Genomic DNA, 18452 nt, shown 5'->3' on the forward strand with positions numbered 1-18452 from the left:
TGTATACTCCATTCTCATACGTATTGTTCTCAAGGTACAACAGAAGTAATTCTCTGGTTCCAGTCTACCTTTTCTGCTGACATTATCTTCCATCCACCATCCAAGATAATATTTCCAAGAGAATAAATTCTTAATTACAAAATGCCACTTCAAACACAACAGCCCTTTTTGTCTTTCCAAGGCAAAACCCAAAAATAGTATGGACATTAGAGAGGAGAATCACTAAGAAGTATAATCAGAATCAAGCTATGCTTTCAGTTACCAACAAAGCAAAATAAACTAACATTTTCAGATAATTCTTGAAGTATTTTTCTTCAACTTTTACCTGAATTATGCACCAAACTGTGAAGACTCACTCACTACACTCTTGTTGGAGTATTATTACACTAATTATTACACTAATAAGAGCTAGCATATCCAGTGGAAATACTGCAACCTTTGAGATATAATCCAAACAGCACTTAAATAAATAAATCCAACTATAAACCAGAACTTAGATATGACAATAAAAATAGAGTAAGTTTGGTTTTTTCTGTAATTTTCCTTTTAGTGTAACAGTACATTTACATTGCTATTAAACAAAGTCAAAAGCCCTGCATCAGAATGAAATAAAAATATATTGTTAAAACCTTTTTCTACATAGAAATTAAACTAAAAGTATCTTTAGAAGGTAACATTTCATGTTAGCTACTCCACAGAAATGGGGATAGACATTCAAAAGATCAGTATTGTCATGCTAATGTCATGAAGTTACACCATGTTAACAAAAACAATTAAATTTAGTACAATACTTGCTTTTATTATAGATAAACCAGTTTATGTCATTAACATGGCATTTAAAAAAAAAAAGTTAAATACCCTCTTGGATGGAAGAATATCACTTTCCAACATTGCACTGTGGCTCACCTGAGCAGAATGCACTAGAGTAATTTGCCTCCGCAAGCAGCATACTGAGGCAATTATGATCAATTTTGCAGTACCTCCTGTTTTACAGCTCCTCTGGAATGTTCTTCTTGAGGAGTCTTTTTACTAGAAACGTCACAGGGGCAATAAGAGGGGAAAAAAGTAAAATGTCCCTTGGATATTGGTCCAGTATTTGAAGCATTGATTATATTTAATTAAACTATAAAATTCTCCTTGTGCAACAACAGCATAAAACCAACCTTGCCTGCTGAAACCTTGAACAGTCAGTAGAACTCTATGAAACCAAAACACTTACTAAAATAGCTAGCTATTTTTCTGCATTAAAGGTTTGGCTCAAATCTTAGCTATAATTGAGCTGAAAGCACTAATGGTCCAGTGGTTACAGAATCAATGTTTCTCCTAAATGATAAGGCAGAAAAAGTTGCAGAAAATTTACATGTAACCAATATATTAATCTATATAATCACTCACTTCTCCATTTCCATGACAACCACTAGAGAAGAGTTTTCACCCTGAAGGAATTTTTCTTTCACAGTATTACTGGAAAGCTGTGATTGGAAAAGCATTGATTATTTGTTGCCCAGAGCACAGGAAATTCAAAGACGGGTATAACAACACTCTACCCTCAAGAGAGGCCAAGCCCACCAAGACCAGAGGGGAGAGTTAGGCAGATCCATGTAGACTGGAGTATCTAACTCCACGTGCCGTTTCACTTCTCTTCCCCCAAAAAATCCCACAAGTGGAAGGAGGTCCACACAGGTTAGATTCATTTCACATGAATGAGGTATCATGATGAAAAGGCAACGTATTTGAAGAAATGGCAAGTGATTCAACGTAAGAAATACCTTGTATCACCTAACAGAAGACTACAGCCCCTCATTCAGAGCCCTTCTGTATTGGACCCCCGAGAGGAGAGCACTGCTGCAAGCAGCCTGCAGCCGCCCAGCCCCACGGGGATCCTGACCATCCCAGCAGTGCTCAGCCTACCCAGGGAAGTCAGGTGCCAGTCAGCCTAGACTGAACAGCCTGAAAGAGCCAGTGTCAGCCTCACAAATAACACCATTGCCTCCACCTACGGGAACTTTTCATTCTGCCTTCACATTATTCATCAACATGGCTTCATGATTTCTGTATAATAAAAGCCTAGCTTAGCAACCTACTCTACTTTGACTGAAATACATGGGAAAAAAATCCCACTGATTTGGGAAAGATTGAAACCATGCATACCAAAGCATGTAATCATTCCAAAAAGATTATGTGACCCAAAACTATATTTAAGAGACCATGAAACACAGCAGGGTTGGGTTTTTTTCAGTAGTCACTATATATAGGAGCTGACAAAAATAAGACAGCTTATGAAACAGAGTATTTATAAGGCATAAAGTTTACTTGGCACTACTTGGGAATGACTCAGCATACTATTTACACATAGGGTATTTAAAAAAAAGAAAAAAACCAACAAAAAAACAAAACCAACCAACCGTTCTTGTAAATACACACTTTTGAGGTATTTAAAGGAGTTGAGACTTGCACAAATATTAAAGAACTGTACTTACAGGATGGAAAACTGTCATATAATATAAGCTTATTTTAAAGTAGACAACTTGTTCCTAGGAAGTTTTCCAGGAATATGCCCTATGCTCTACTATAGCAAAATGTAGATCCCACAGGCATTTTCCTTTAAGACAAACTGGCCCCGGTGCCCCTTCTCCCGGAACACCTCCCAGATTCCATCCAATCTCTTGAAAGTCTTCCCAAAGCCTCTCATAGCCAGAATTACCAGTGGGACAAGAGGTAGGTCCGAGCTACATACTGATGCCTGCCAGCAGATCAAACAAGACAGGTAACTATTCTGTGTTGTTGTTCTCAGGTTAAACATTTCCCTAAGAAAATATGAAATAATCAGTCCATCAGATACTCTACAAGAAAGGCCAGCAGATAGGACTACTTGTTAAAGCCAGTTGTGATATTTGGATTCATGTAGAGCAGTATTTCACAAATCACTGCAGTCGGCACTCTTCCATTTTTTGAGGCAGATCAGCAGCTTTCATTATGAAACAGAAATCATGACTACAAATTGTAACAATCCTCAGACTGAAGAGGAAATGTACACGTCAATAACATGAGCTTTTAACCCATAATCCTATTATTCTATTAAAAAAAGAAAGCAAATTACATTATTAAGGGATCATTTTCCACAACTACTCAAAACAGCAGGACAGCTCAAAGCAAGGCATGCTATCATGCTGACATGCTCAGTGTTTTGTTAGGAAGCATGTGTACTTTAATCCCTTGTCATTTATGTGTGATAAAAAATACCAAATTTCTGTTCATTAGTGTCATGTAACCTCTACAAAACTACTGCTATATGTGACTTCAGTAACTGATGTAACTTCTAGCTTAACACTATGACAAAATAATAATTTTCTAGCAAGCATGAAGTGATAACTCAGATACAAAAACATACATTTAAACATGGTAGTTGCAGTCAATAAATACTAGCCCTACTTATTATAGGTACTTATCTACCAAATAATGCAATCACCAAAAATCTCTTGTCATGCAGTTCACCTGGTTGTGAAGGTCAGCATATCTGGAAGTTGCATCCACAGCAGTAAACAAAATAAAAAATAAATAAAAAAACAAACAAATAAAGAAAACCAACTAAAAGAACACAAAACAACATTGCTTCTCCATTGCCTTGGATTGGTTGAGAACAGGTAAATTAAGTTATCTGTGTCTGTTTGCTCTCCGTGCTGAAATAAAGGATTAGCAGTATGCAGATGAGGGGGTTTTTCACCTTCAAATTCCCACCCCACCCCTTTTTTTTCCCCCTACTGGAACAAGCTTCCATAAGATCACTTTGAATGATCTTAGGTTTATATATCTTTGGATTTATGTGATGGGTTGACCCTGGCTGAATGCCAGGTGCCCACCAAAGCTGCTCTATCCCTCCCCTCCTCAGCAGGACAGGGAAAATATAACAAAAGGCTCGTGGGTCAAGACAGGGCAGGGAGCTTACTCACCAATTACCATCACAGGCAAACAGACTCAACTTAGGGAAAAATTAATTTAATTTACTACCAAATAAATGAGAAATAAAATGACCTCTTAAAAACACTTTCCCCCCACTCTCCCTTCTTTCCAGGCTCAACTTCACTCCCCATTTTCTCTACCTTCTCCCCTCGCAGCAGCGCAGAGGGATGGGGAATGGGGGTTGCGATCACATACTGTTCATCACGTGTCGTCTCTGCTATTCCTTCCTCCTCAGGGGCAGGGCTGCTCACACTCTTCCTCTGCTCCAGTGTGGGGTCCCTCTCACATGAGACAGTCCTCTGTGACCTCCAACTTGAGTCCTTCCCACGGGCTGCAGCTCTTCACAAACTGCTCCAGCCTGGGTCTATCCCTCCCCTCCTCAACCAGACAAGGGAGAGAAAATGTAACAAAAGGCTCGTGGGTCAAGATAAGGACAGGGAGATCACTCAACAATTACCATCACGGGCAAAACAGACTCGACTTGGGGAAATTAGTTTAACTTGTTACCATTCAAATCAGAAAAAACACTCACCCCCCACCCCTGCCTTCTTCACAGCTTAACTTCTCTATGTCCTCCTCCCACTGATCAGCGCAGGGGAATGGGGAATGGAGGTTACATTCAGTTCATCACATGTTTCTGCTGCTTCTTCCTCCTCACACTCTGCCCGGCTCCAGCCCGGGGTCCCCCCCACGGGGCGCAGCCCTTCAGGCACAGACGGCTCCAGCCTGGGTCCCCCGCGGGGTCACCAGCCCGGCCAGCAAACCTGCCCCAGCCCGGGCTCCTCTCCCCACGGGGACACAGGCCCTGCCAGGACCCTGCCCCAGCACGGGCTGCCCACGGGGTCACAGCCCCCTTCGGGCACCCCCTGCTGCGGCGGGGGGTCCCCAGGGGCTGCAGGTGGGGATCTGCCCCACCGTTACCCTCCATGGGCTGAGGGGCACAGCCTGCCTCACCAGGGGCTTCCCCAGGGGCTGCCGGGGAACCTCTGCTCCGGGCCTGGAGCCCCCCCTGCCCCTCCGTCTGCACCGGCCTGGGGGGCTGCAGGGGTGCTCCGCTCACACAGCCTCACGCCTCTCTCCATCTGGCACAGATTATTTTTTTCCCCCTTTCTTAATAATATCCCAGCAGTGCTACCATTGTCGCTGACAGGCTCAGCCTTGGCCAGCAGTGGGTCCATCTTGGAGCCGGCTGGCATGGACTCCATTGGACATGGGGGAAGCTTCTGGCATCTTCTCACAGAAGTCACCCCTGTAGTCCCCGCTACCAAAACCTTGCCACGCAAACCGTAGAGTTTAGTACTAGATGACAATGTACTTTGATGAAAACACATCTGTTTATTTGACATGACTGCTACCTGCATCAGCAAATGGACAATGTCAAATTAAAATACTTAAAAGTTCTCAATTGTAAAAACTGGAATGACTGAAAATTTAAAATCGTTAATAATACATATTCACATTTATCACAAATGAGCAGACATATGATTAGTATATTTTATTCACCTACAAATTTAGTATGTGAAAGCATATTTGTTAAATATTCTCCTGCTCATCTTTTCCTTACACCTTTGTCTTTCGAAGTGAAAAAGAAACATTAAACTACCACTATGACAAAGATGGGAATATATCATTATTTTTCAGTCAACTAATTTGTATAAATGTTTCATTTCACAATTTTATGGTACTTCTTGCTAAATCCCAGAGGAACCCAAAACAATGTCTATAAACAGAATTTGCCAGCACTCAGGACAGAAATATATTTCTAAGGAGCTGAAATAATGTCAAACCTATTTCCTCCCCTTTCATTAAAAAACACAGGTTGAATAAACTCCCAGACCTTCCATGTAAATACTTAAAAGAAATGTAAAATTTGAAGTAAAATATTTTAATAATACTACCATGTATCCATTTTGATTCAATGGGAGATGTTTTGTGCCTTGGGACTTGTAGACTCTTGGCTGTTCAGATGGCTCACTCAAATTTATTTCTATCAACAAAAATAATTTAAACATTCCAGGATGGGGTTTTTGTTTTTTAAGAGATATCTAACTGAGAAGCAAAAGGATGTTTTTAATTGAATGATGTAATAAGTGACAGGTATTTGAAGTGATTTCTAATGCATTCTTCCTAGAATTTACCAAGTCATTAAAAACATGATCTCTTTCAAAAAGTAAATTCTTCAAAGACAAATAAACTACAATCAATTACCAATCTATACAGGAAAAAATAGTCAAGGGCAAACCACACTTCCGTTTTGACTAGAATCATACACAAATTCAAATTGAAACATCATCATCATCTCTTTTCTTACTAAATCCAATCATGAAAATATTTAATCCATGACCTGCCAAACTCCACCTCATGACAGTATCAGCACCAGCAAATGATGCCCTGAGGTTTCAATATGCATTGACTTTTCTATTACTCCATTTAGTGACAATCTCAAAAACCCAACATAAAACATGACCTATTTCTTCCATCTTCCAGTTTTGATTTACTGCCTCTAGTGATAACCAGAAGACTAGTCTCCAGAGTCCAGATCAGCATCTGAATCTGAGAGGGAAAAGTGAACATAATCCCCAACTCTCACAGTCAAAGCTGAAAATTAGTCCCTGAGAAAAGAACATCCTTGCACATATTGCACAGGACAACCACCTGCACGAATGTGTCAATAGAGAATGCTCTTGTTTGAACAGCTACCAAAATCCCAGAACAGAACACAAAACTTATTCAAAATTAAACACAGTGAATATTCTAAAACTACCAACCTATTGCATTACATAAAAAAATCCAACAAACCAAAAAAACCAACCAAATTTAAACTGAAATAGATCTTGTCATCAAGCAATTAAATTCAGTAGAGTTCTTCCTCCTTTGCATCTATGATAATTATTCAAACTTTATTCTATTTTTTGACTGTGCTTACATCTTTCAATAGCTTTAAGTACTGGACAAAGGGAAAAAATTAGGACTAAAATACAGTATATATCAAGAAAAATAGCATGCTCACAACCCTCAATCCAAACATCTAAGGGTGTTACTTGGAATGTCACTCATAAGAGGACAAGAAACACTATCATGAACCATGGGTTGAGAGGAGATAAAACACTGTGCCCAGAAAGATAACAAATACAAGCACTGTCTTTGGGGGATTATCTGGTGAGACCCTGCATGTCTGTGAGCTAAACTAAGCTACAGAGGCAAATGAAAGGAGATAAATTAAACTGGAAAATAGTTTAAGAGAACTTGCTTTTAAAGGACCATTGAGATTTGCACTGTTCTGATAGTAGTTGTGGGGTCAGCATGTTCTTCCCAATTCTCCTCAAAGTCTTTTCTTTCTTCCAGCCAAGGACTCACAGTTCTTCCAAATTACACAGTGCAATCAGGTACTTCCATTAAAATATGTCAAACACATTAAACTGCAAGGAGGTTGGCATTTTGAGAAAAGAGATTGGCATGGTTGAGCCTGTTCACATTAAAAAAAAATAAATAAATTTGACACTCAAAAGCAGATAAAAAATAGCCCACTACAGGCTGACACTTCCTCTTCTGCTGCTCCTCATTTGAAGTATTACACTGAGTAACTGACCACTCCAAGAGTTTAGAAATCCTGTCCTAAGTCACCACTGTTTAATAAATCAAAGATATTTTTAAGAAGAATATTTTTACTTTTTAAGTATGAGACAACAACTTCTACATTTTTCAGGAGCTCATCTACTAAGAAAAAAAATAATCACTCTCTGCTACTTCTCAAAATTAATATATCGCCTCTATGGCAAGCAACAGATGAAATCATCTGGGATATCATTCAATATATATGAAATATATTTATATATTTCAATATTCAAACAAACTCAGAGCCATGAAATAGGTATGCAAACCTATGCTGAAAATGCTAAACTTCTTCCACCCCAAACCTTACTTGTTCGTAAACAACGCATTCAATTCTATTCCAAATGAACAAATAATCTGAGTATGTACTTTAAAAATACGGCACTATATCTTTTTATAAATTAGATTTCTGCTATTTTATAATAGCAAAAATCAGAACAAAAATCTTTAGGATTAATAACTCGTATGAAAACAGAAGCAAGCAGAATGACTACACTAAAATGAGGAATTGCATTATCATCAATTGAAGCTGAAAAATACTGCAAAACTATCAAAAAATTAAATCTACCAAAACCCCTCCTCCCTCCCTGCTCCCAAATATTCAGCAGGATGTGTACACATCAATCAATAAAGTTTAGGTGAACACAGGTAATACCTGGTATCTGACAGCCACTGATTTTTTACTTGACTGTCGTCACTAAGCAATAAAAATATAAAAATGGTTGAAATACTTTAAATCTTGGCCTTTGCTCTATTTTAAATCAATGTTATTTTAACTATTTAGGGAGTCAAGAACTGTTACATACAAAGTAGCTATCACTAAACAACAACAGCCTTTTGTTTTTATTACTATCACAGTAGCCTTAGTTAATCATTGTTTACATGGCTTTTTAGTAGCCTATAAAATAACAAACCTAATTTTCACTTAACACAAACTGAAGTATTCAAAAATTTATACATAACATGTCAATATTAATAGTGATGACAAAGTCAAATTGTTTAGTTACATTACCATAATAATTCAGAACAAAAATGGAAACAAAAGACAGACAGACACAGATACTAATTTCCTGTGAGAGCACAGGTTTTAGTTAATTTTAATTAAAATTAACTGTCTAATTTACTTGCAGGTTCTTAGAAAATTATCTCAAGATTCAGAGTTATAAATATGCTATTAAAAATACACCTTAGTGATACCTAAATAATCTGAATTAGATCTTTTTAAGAATGAATAAAATTCACAATTCATTGTAGAGTTACGAAGTATGGAATACCTCCATAATTAGTGAGCTATTCATCACATAAAATTGACAACCCCATATAGTGAAACTATCAAGTGAACATGCTGCAGCCAATATGCTCGAAGGTACATATCAGAGCCAAATGAAATATTCAGGTAATTAAGAATCTTGAACTGAAATAAAAACATTGCTCCACATTGCAATTGGTATCAAAAGGATATATGAATTGCTAAGCACCCACAGACACCAAAAAGCAGAGGAATAACTTACCTGACATACAATGGTAAAGCCAACTAGCTTGATGTCTAATACTCACATGAGATTCCAATTTAGAAAAAAAATACCTTCTTCAATTATATTGTTATTTCATTTGCAGCCAAATCAGCATATGAAACAGAGCTAATGAAATGGCTTTTGCATAGCAATAAACTTAATTTCATTCTTGTTCTATATATCTATCCATGGAAAGCCATAGGGTATTACATGAGAAAATTCAGAGATCATCTGATGGCATATGGCCATTACAAGTTGTGTATAATCTAATGCCAACATTGTCTAAGAATCTACATGGGTACCTGGAGTGACCTTCAAGCAGCTAAGACAGTAGGTTATAAGGGAATCCTCATAGGAGAGGGTTCAGATATTGTTCAGGCATGTAGAAACATAAAATATGAAAATAATTTTATGTAGTAAAAGCAGTTGATAGGACAGTATTGAATAGCATTGACAGAACAGTAATTTAGTGCTTTTACATTTCTAGGTCAGATCTTTTCATCTTACTTGCAGTGAACAAATAGTACTTTGAGAGCTGTCCAATTAATAGCAGCTAAAAAGCTGAATTAATCTACTCTTTTGTGAACAAAATAAGATGTTATGTAAATTACTTCTCATCTTCGAAGTTCTCTGCACATATAGCTCATTAAAATCAGTTTTATGTCAGTGCCACTCCCCTGACGTCAGCTAAATTATTCCCAGTGCATACTTCCACATGTGTGATTAATGTCGAACCTAATAACCAGCTAATCACAGCGGAAATTCATAATGCTTCCTTCTATTTCTTTCTAAGAAAATAGACCTGCAGAGGGTGCAATGTACCTTAAAGTTACAGTAAACCACTAGATTTAACTTCTTTCCATTTTCACCATCAACTGTAAAGTTTCACGGTAACACAAGCTTCAATAAAAGAACTCTGAATTACAAAACTTTGGTAAAATGGAACAAAAGCTATTAATATTTGTGATTGAGAAAGGGGAAGGGCAATCTTGAAATAAAGACGACTACTTCTGCAGAAGTAGTTTACTTAGTTATAATAATACATTTGCCATTGGAGTTGTATTAAAGAAGTTAGATAAAATTGTCATGAAATGCATTTGATGTAACACATTTTTTGTTACTGGTTTTATAAAAATTGGAAAATGTTATTGAACCTGGTCCCAGTGGAACAAACAACAAAAGCTCCATAAAAGTACACAGCATATAGTACATAGAATAATAAAAAAGTACATAGAATAATAAAAGAAAATTCAAAATTCCAAATGTAAAACTAAGATTGAAAGAAAGTTGAGAAAAATGTTTTACAGGTCAATGACTTCCCATTGCAGTTTCATGCTGAAATACCAGTTGTCCAAGAGTTGTGTTGTCATAAAAGCCTTGTTGCTGGGAGTTTCTGTAAATGGACGCTACAGGTGTGGATGACTAACAGTCACCAGGAAGCAATAGGCTAGAAAGAGCAAATGTACATGCAACAAGGGTATAAAAGTCTACCAAACACTAACAAGCTCTGGAGATTTTTCACCCTATTGCATCTTCAAGAAATGAAAGACGCCCAGCCTGCCAAGCATGCACAAGGCCATTGGGCCATACCAGCGCCAACGAAGGGCTGTGCAGCTCGGACCACATCTGAGGTGGCAGCAGCAGCTGTGCGCCGTCACAGGCACGAGGACTGCATGTGCTGCTGAGGAAACAAAGGACCCTGCAAGGGACTCTCGAGGAGCCAAGGGACCCCGCAAGGGACTATCTGCACATCTGCCTAGAAGCCACTGTCACGCCAGTGCAGCCCTCCGCAGTGAGCAGCTGGGCTGGCCTCCATCTGGGTGACTGAGTGACTGCGTCTGCGGCCGTGTCTGTGTGATAGCGCGTACCTGTGGCTGTGAGAACAGTGGGAGGGAACGAGCAAAGGTACTGAGCAAATAGTTACCTGCTTTTAATAACAGCTTGATTCTATTTATAATAAAAGTTTAATTAATAAAGGTTGTTCTAATAAATTTTCATTGGGACCTCTCTCTCCCTGACTTGCCCCCCTATGAGGGTAAAGAAAACTTACAAGCATGTTTGGATGCTCTCAAAGAGATCAGGACCCAGTCTCCTACACACCCTGACATGCATTACAATACCTGTAGAATAATGTATTTTTTTCACCATGTTGTTTTGTTCTTTATACAATTTGTCTCCGAAAATATAGTCAAATAAATGTTTTATTATGACTTACTAAGAAGAAAAGGTACTACCAACTCCACGACATTATCAGCTCAGATCTTGTATCTGATGGATGAAGGGACTCCTCTAGGCTTACAGAATGCCAGATTTCTGTGAATTTTGTAATTCTGACTTGAAGTGCACTGCGATTTGTACCCATACTCACTGCCAAAAAATTCAGTAACTGTTAGAAGCAAAACACAATTTTAAATGTCTTTCAGCCGTAATTTCCTACAAAAGAACCCACTTTTAATGACACTGATGCACCATTTAATAAAATAAAACCAAACAAACAGAAAACCCAAACCAATATAAATCATATTACATAAGCCTCATTGCTAAATCATTTGTGAAGTCTGAAATGGCAATACTCCTAAAAAAGTACTGTATTGACAAATACAATTCTTATGTAATTAACAAGCTTCAAACGACATTAAAATACAACTGTGCTATACAAGTATATTTATAAAGCTAGCTGTATAAAATGTAAACAAAATAAATTGCATAATTGCTGTATCAATGTTTCATTGATAAAAGTGGGGGTGTCTTCTTTCAGATGAATAAGCCTATGATTTTCTGACTCAAAGTAACAAGAGTAATATAAACTTAAGACGAAGGAATAAAGTATCAACACTGAAGGTGTATAAAGTTAGAACACAAGACCCACATCAAGTCAGAGAATGTTACAAAGAGAATCTAGCATTTGCTGATACCATTTTCAAGGTGAATCCTTTCCAGTCTGCAACACACATAATTACATCGGTTTAAACAGAAAGACTGAAGTTGTATTTTATTGGAAATTCCTAAATGGTTTCAAGTATAAATATTATATAAAGAACAGTTTATCCATCTGTCCTAAAAATCATACATTTCTTGAAAGAAAATTTATTGTACCATGAATTTAAAGGAGGAGATAGGGTGTTCAAAGAGGAAGACACCAAGATGCTCCCACATTTTCCACACATGCCTTAATGTTTTTAACTGTGCCATTTTACTTTCCAGTCTTTCATCAGGTTTCTATACCTGTTTAATGGACCTTATTATTGCTATTCATACAACGTATGTTTATACAGCAGTTTGATTATGAGTGACACAAAGAAGTGCTGCTTCAATGAAAATTAATTTATAAGCATATTCCTAACAAATCATCTTAACAATAGAAATCACTTGCCACAGAATCTCAGGATAATATTTTCTCCTCTAATTTGCAGAAAGGTAACTTCTCTTCCTCATTTTCCAGTAAGCTGGTAGAAAAAAGAAGGAGCAAAGAATCATCTTTTCCGATGCACAGTATGGAAACGTTATTTTTAATGGAAGGAAAAAAGAAGCCATTCTCTGTATAACTGCAAACTGACAACTTTATTTTTCATTGTACAGGATTGTCTTCTGCCACTCATTTCACACAGGTACCCCTAAAGTTTTTCCCAACTGGCACCCACTTTAACTTCCAAACATTCTTTACTGGTTTTCAAAAATACTGGTGAGGCTGAACTGTCAACTCAGTTGGTTCAGCAAAAATGCAAGCCATTCCAAAGACAAGTACTTCCTCATGCTGCCTACATGTATGCACTCTTTCTTTCAGAAAATTGAATAATGGCTTATTTTCTCTGGAAAAGGAAAAGAAAAAGAACTTGTCTTAAAAAGACTATTGTAGCATAAGAGAAGGAAGCAATTTCCTTACCCAACTTCTATGCCAATTACCAAGCTGTGTAGCTTACAGCTCTCACTTACTGCAAGCTAGCACCTGCCAACTGTCACTAGACCAACAGAGAAAAAAGAGACACAGTAATGTTTATATACACTTCTGCAGTCAGAATTAACAAGAAAAACCCCACTATTTGCAACGGTCTACCAAACCATCAGAGAATATTTCTAAAAGTCTGCCACAAATATTTCTGCTTTTATATCACGCTGAACTGAGAAAACACTTAAACCCAAAGCTCTGGATGAGCAATTTAAGAAACTGATATATAAATGACTCCTTCATAGCTTTCAGCTGTCTTCTAAGGCAGCCTTCTAGGTCCGACTAACTGAAAAACAAGAATACAGATGTTTCTACTTATCTACATGCAAAACTGCAACTAAAAAGCTCATCTTTATAAGTGTCCCTATATTCATACAAACTAAGTGAAATATAAATTAATTGACAGACTATGATTCCTCCCTCAGAAAAGGACAAATTATATACAGTAAGTCACAGATGCATGCAAAAATGTATGTAGTATGCCAAATAAGAAAATTAATATTATTTGGAAACACATACAATGTACAGTATAGGAAGAGCAATAAATTGTTTAAAATATCACAGCAACAACTGAACTACAAATACTTAGAAAACAGGGAGTTTTGAGCATGCAGAAGAGAAAGCTTTTAACAAAAAACACAATCCATAGTTTGAGGATATTCAATCATCAAGCAGGTTTTTTCAATTCCTTGGTTTGAATTAAAGTTTCAGATTATTCTCTATTAAATCTTCACATAATGATTAAAAATAATAATCCTTCTATATTAATTTGCATATGTGATTTGATTATATGCCTCTGTACTTAATACAGGAAAGTATGTCCTTATCTGGTATCAGTGTCTTCATTTATCTTTACTTTGTTAGATAATTCAAGAGACAGTGGGCTTATGGTTCAAATTATGAATTAGGTATTAGGTTTACATATTATGACCTGGGATCAGTTGAAGTCCACAATCTTGGCCTGACAAGCCTTCTGAGAGGCTGCTGTTCTGAAGTTACCATCTAATTAAGAGCAAACATGTTCACAGACTGATTGGACCTCCAATTCTTGGGTGCCTTTCACAAGAACAAAGTCTGAAAGACAACTAAACTACCTCTAAGCAGACACATAATTTCACAAGTAATTATGTTCCAGATTAGAAGAATCTTGAAGAACCTAACATGGCAACTACAGGACATAAGAACTGGCTAAACTCCTACTGCTGGCTGAAATCTGCCTCAGATTACTCTGGTTTTGAGACAGAGTTTGTACATTTATGTGCGGTTCTAATCCAGAATAGGGCAAAATCAGACCATTTACTTTTAAATCATTGATGTGAATTTAAGATCATGCAGACGAGACAACTTCAATCTGAAGTACAGAACAGGCTAGGCAAATTAAGAAATGTGTGTTGGCACTTGTTATCTATTACCTCCTCTGACTCAGCTTCTCATCACTCCAATTAACTCCACTCCAATGTGATGTTTGTATCTCCTAGAACTGAGACCAAGTTTACCCAAGGGGTTCTCCCCAGGCCATCAAGAGAACTTCCAGGGAAGAAAACCACCCAAATTGAAAGCCAGGTTTACAAGTGTTAATGGGCCATGACTTCAGAGACAAGCATGAACACAAACAATACTAATATATCCAGCAACAGAAAATTTTGGGGTTTTCCAAGATTAAATAGCCTTTGAAAATATTACCCAAATGCACACACTGACTCTTTTTCATATGTACTTTTCCCAGGAAAAGATCCCATGGATCAGGAATAGAGGTCAGAACAAGAAAAAAACAAAACAAAACAAAAGAACCCAAACTGTAGATTAACAGACATAAAGCCACAAAAAAAAATACACTTTTTATGTAAGTGCTTACCAACATCCTGAAGGACTGTTTGGAAGTATGACTGTCTCCAAACACCTAAACCTGTTATTCTATACTATGGCTAACATCTTCAGCCAGAGAGTGCTCAGCCCAGCCCAAAACTTGCATCTGGACGATAAAGGTTAAAGGCCTAATGCTAAGAGCTAATAAAAACTTCTCTCATTTAAATCCACCTATATTTAACTCTGAAAAGCCCTTGATGAATTTTGTGTTCTGACAAAACTTTCAGATAAGTAAGTCAACATGACAAGCAAAAAATAATTGGGAATGTGTATTTAACCATGGATTCTCCTGAGCAGGCAAGAATTGGCCCCTGTGCTCTCTGGAATGATGACCTGTGTTTTATGAAGCTGAACTGGAATCACCCTGCCAGTAAATCAGTACTTCCAAAACGTAGTTTATTAGCTATACAAGTAACTGTATTTCCCTTAGAATTATTTTGTTATTTTAGATTACAATGTCTTCAAGTCAAACTACCAAATTAACTGCTCTTTGGCTGCTTCCACATCCCATTAATTAGCACAGTACCTAGCTTGTACCCACACAGTAGATGTTTTTCCCCTCTTATAAAAAGAGATTTGGTATCTAAAGAAAAGCGCAATACCTCATTAACCATGAAAATCCTTGAAAAAAAGGCCAAGAATATTTTAAATGTTTGGAGTGCTTTAGTTTAGACAGTGACAAACAAGTATCAAAATAGTTCTACCTACAAGTATGCTGACCTGAGCAAGGGGCTGTCTACAGACAGGTGCTGAACTGCTGAATTAAAAATTGCATTTCAAGGTGCTCCATATCCTCCACTGTACTTATATTAATACACCAGTTTTTCTTCGAGCTGTTCTGCAAAGAATTTCTGAAAGTTGATTTAGTTCTGTAACATAAATACTGCAGGTGCTTTGACAGTACTAAATAATAACACAACACAAGTAAATTGTGACCTGTTCTCATTGGTTTATGTGCTAGATTAGAATTTTTTTTGACAGTGGCAAAAAAGGCACATATATTCCTTTCACATTTTCCTTTCTTCTCTTATCACACCAGTACCAGGAAATGCTAGCATAAATGAGGAAAAAAGTGCTTGGTGACTGGTGGGTTTGGTGTTTTTTTTTAAAAAAAAAAAACCAAAACCGAAAAAGCCACACACATGGGAAACCTTAGTGACTATTTGTAAGATTTACCTAATCACTTTCAGTTAGCAACATTGACAAGCATAACATCAGCTAAAAAAAATAGTCAGTAGGCCACAAAAGCTTCCTACATTAATGTAAATAAAATTGATGCAATACATAAGTATATGGTAATACACTAAAGTATGGTTCTTTCACAGTTGTCCTAGTTTAAAAGAAAAACAAACAATCCTAAACCTCTGTGCTTCCTTCCAGTACATGCATAAGCAAGGTCTGAATTATATGAAGCTGCTCTAATTTCAGATACAAACATCACATTGGAGTGGAGTTAATCACACTGAAGAAAAAAAAAAAAAAGGTCTTTATATCTTTGGAACGCTTCAAATAAGATCTCACAGAAATGAGACAAAACAGGTTTTATGGTTCAGCCACATTTAAGACCGGGTCAGCTGGTCCATAGAGAACCCACAGAATGTATTACAATAAAAGAATGTGAGGGGAAATGGGAACAGCTGTGCTTTATTACAAATCTGGGGCTGTTTTAACTACAAAACTTTCTTTATGCCTTTAAGTTTCTGTAGGACTCCGCCATTATAAGCAGCAGATTCAAACATCCTATTTCCACAACAAAATACTTGGTTTAGTCAGATTTATCTTATTCTGTATCTCACCTATACATCTAAGTGCAAACTACTCTTTCTTCTCAGGCGTACCACTTTCCTTTATGCCCCAAAATCACCTTTTGTAATCACACAGCCTAATAGTAAATGAACCAGCAAATTGCTGGTAATGAAAATGCAATCAAGTCTTTTTCATTCAAAACCCTTTAGTCATCTGAAGTATACTTAGCTAATAAAACACTGATCACCATCACATGAAAAATAAAAAGCAATTTAATGTTTTTAAAACAATTATCCACTTCACTATCCCAGAGGGAGAGTTTACACTTGTTTTGCTCCTGATTCATATTCAATACGATTTTTCCAAGAAGAAAGAGGGAGAAATACTTCAGTTTGAGAAAATCCCTCAAGTAATGACTCTGGTTTTTTTGCACATATTGGTGGAAGGTCCCCAGACGAATAAAAATCATTCATTGCCAAGTAAGTATACTTTCTTTTTCTTGTTAATTCCATTAATACAATGTAAGTAACTCAAAGTACTGTTTATAGACATTTCAATAATGCAGTTAGTAACTTCTAAACTACTTTCTTAAAAATCACCCTACTTGACATTATTTGCTTCACTTTCCTTTCATCATTTTTGGGGTATTTATTAGAAATAATTTTCTTCTGCAGTCCACTATCTTCAGAAAAATAGAAGTGCATTGGGGAAGGAAAAAAACCAAAAATGACCATGCATATAGATATGTTTGTGTATGTATACAAATACATGTTAACGTAATGGTGACTGGATGCGGCCAGATCAATGTGTCAGATGAGACCATTATATATTTTTTCTGTTATGCACTTTTAAAATAATTTTCATTAGGTTTTATCTGAGGGATAAGCCTTTTCTTCTACACTAACTAAAAAACCAACACAAAAACCACAACAAAAAACCAAAACCAAAGTATTCATCTGACAAGACCTAATGCAAAACTGAAATGGAAGATGTTTAAACAACAAAGTAGAACTGAGCTGTATCACCTATCACCCCAGTTCTTAGAACAGAAGTCAGCATTGGCACTATTCCACTAGTTATTCTTTAGGGGTTTTGGAGTTTGGTGGGTTTTTTTTTTTTTGCAATAGCTGGCGCAGGTTTTATGTGTTGTAACAATCAAAAAGAAATTCCTACTTTTTTTTTAAGCTCAGGTTAAATTCCATGTTAATCAGTCTTTAGTTTGTGACTTTCAAAAACAACATATTATGGTCAAGCTCTAGACTAATTTTGCAATTGTGATGGCCTGATTATGCCTTTTCCAGGGATATCATTGCTACACCTAGTGTGACAGAACTGGATACTTTTTCAAAACATTAATATGTAAAAAAATTTTGAAAAATTACAGGGCCAGTAAAAGTCAGTGAGAAAAGGTTTAATAAAAATCAAGAGCAAAGAGAGTTCAGGAAGTGACAAGAAGGGGAAAAAGGACCATTTCAGAATGCCTGGCTTCATAAGATCTATTTCAACAGCAGCTGGCATCCCTTGGAGCTCCTTTATAATGAAAATCTGAAGTGGAAACTGTTCAATATTCCAAAGTTCATTTTTATAAAAGAACTAAACTGGAGACAGCTGATGAAAGGAGAGCTGAGCTTCTGGCAATAGTACAAAAGATTGATGGACTTTTTCTTCAGAAGAAATACAGAAAACAAAAAATGTATATGTCTAGCTGCTCTTTTTCATTTATCTTAATCCTTATTCTTTTTGCTTTGCTCAAACATGTTCATAGTGAAAAAATGCAATACTTTTTGCTAAAGTACTACTAGCAACAT

The 18452-nt window shown here is 36.8% G+C and overlaps 1 protein-coding gene across 1 annotated transcript in view; it reads right to left on the reverse strand.

Moving 5' to 3' along the window:
* Positions 1-18452, reverse strand: part of CNTN1 (contactin 1) — a 244612-nt gene that overhangs the window by 219658 nt on the left and 6502 nt on the right. The window lies entirely within an intron of this gene.

Source organism: Falco peregrinus, chromosome 6, assembly GCF_023634155.1.
Source record: "Falco peregrinus isolate bFalPer1 chromosome 6, bFalPer1.pri, whole genome shotgun sequence".
In the NCBI taxonomy this organism is placed as follows: Eukaryota; Metazoa; Chordata; class Aves; order Falconiformes; family Falconidae; genus Falco; species Falco peregrinus.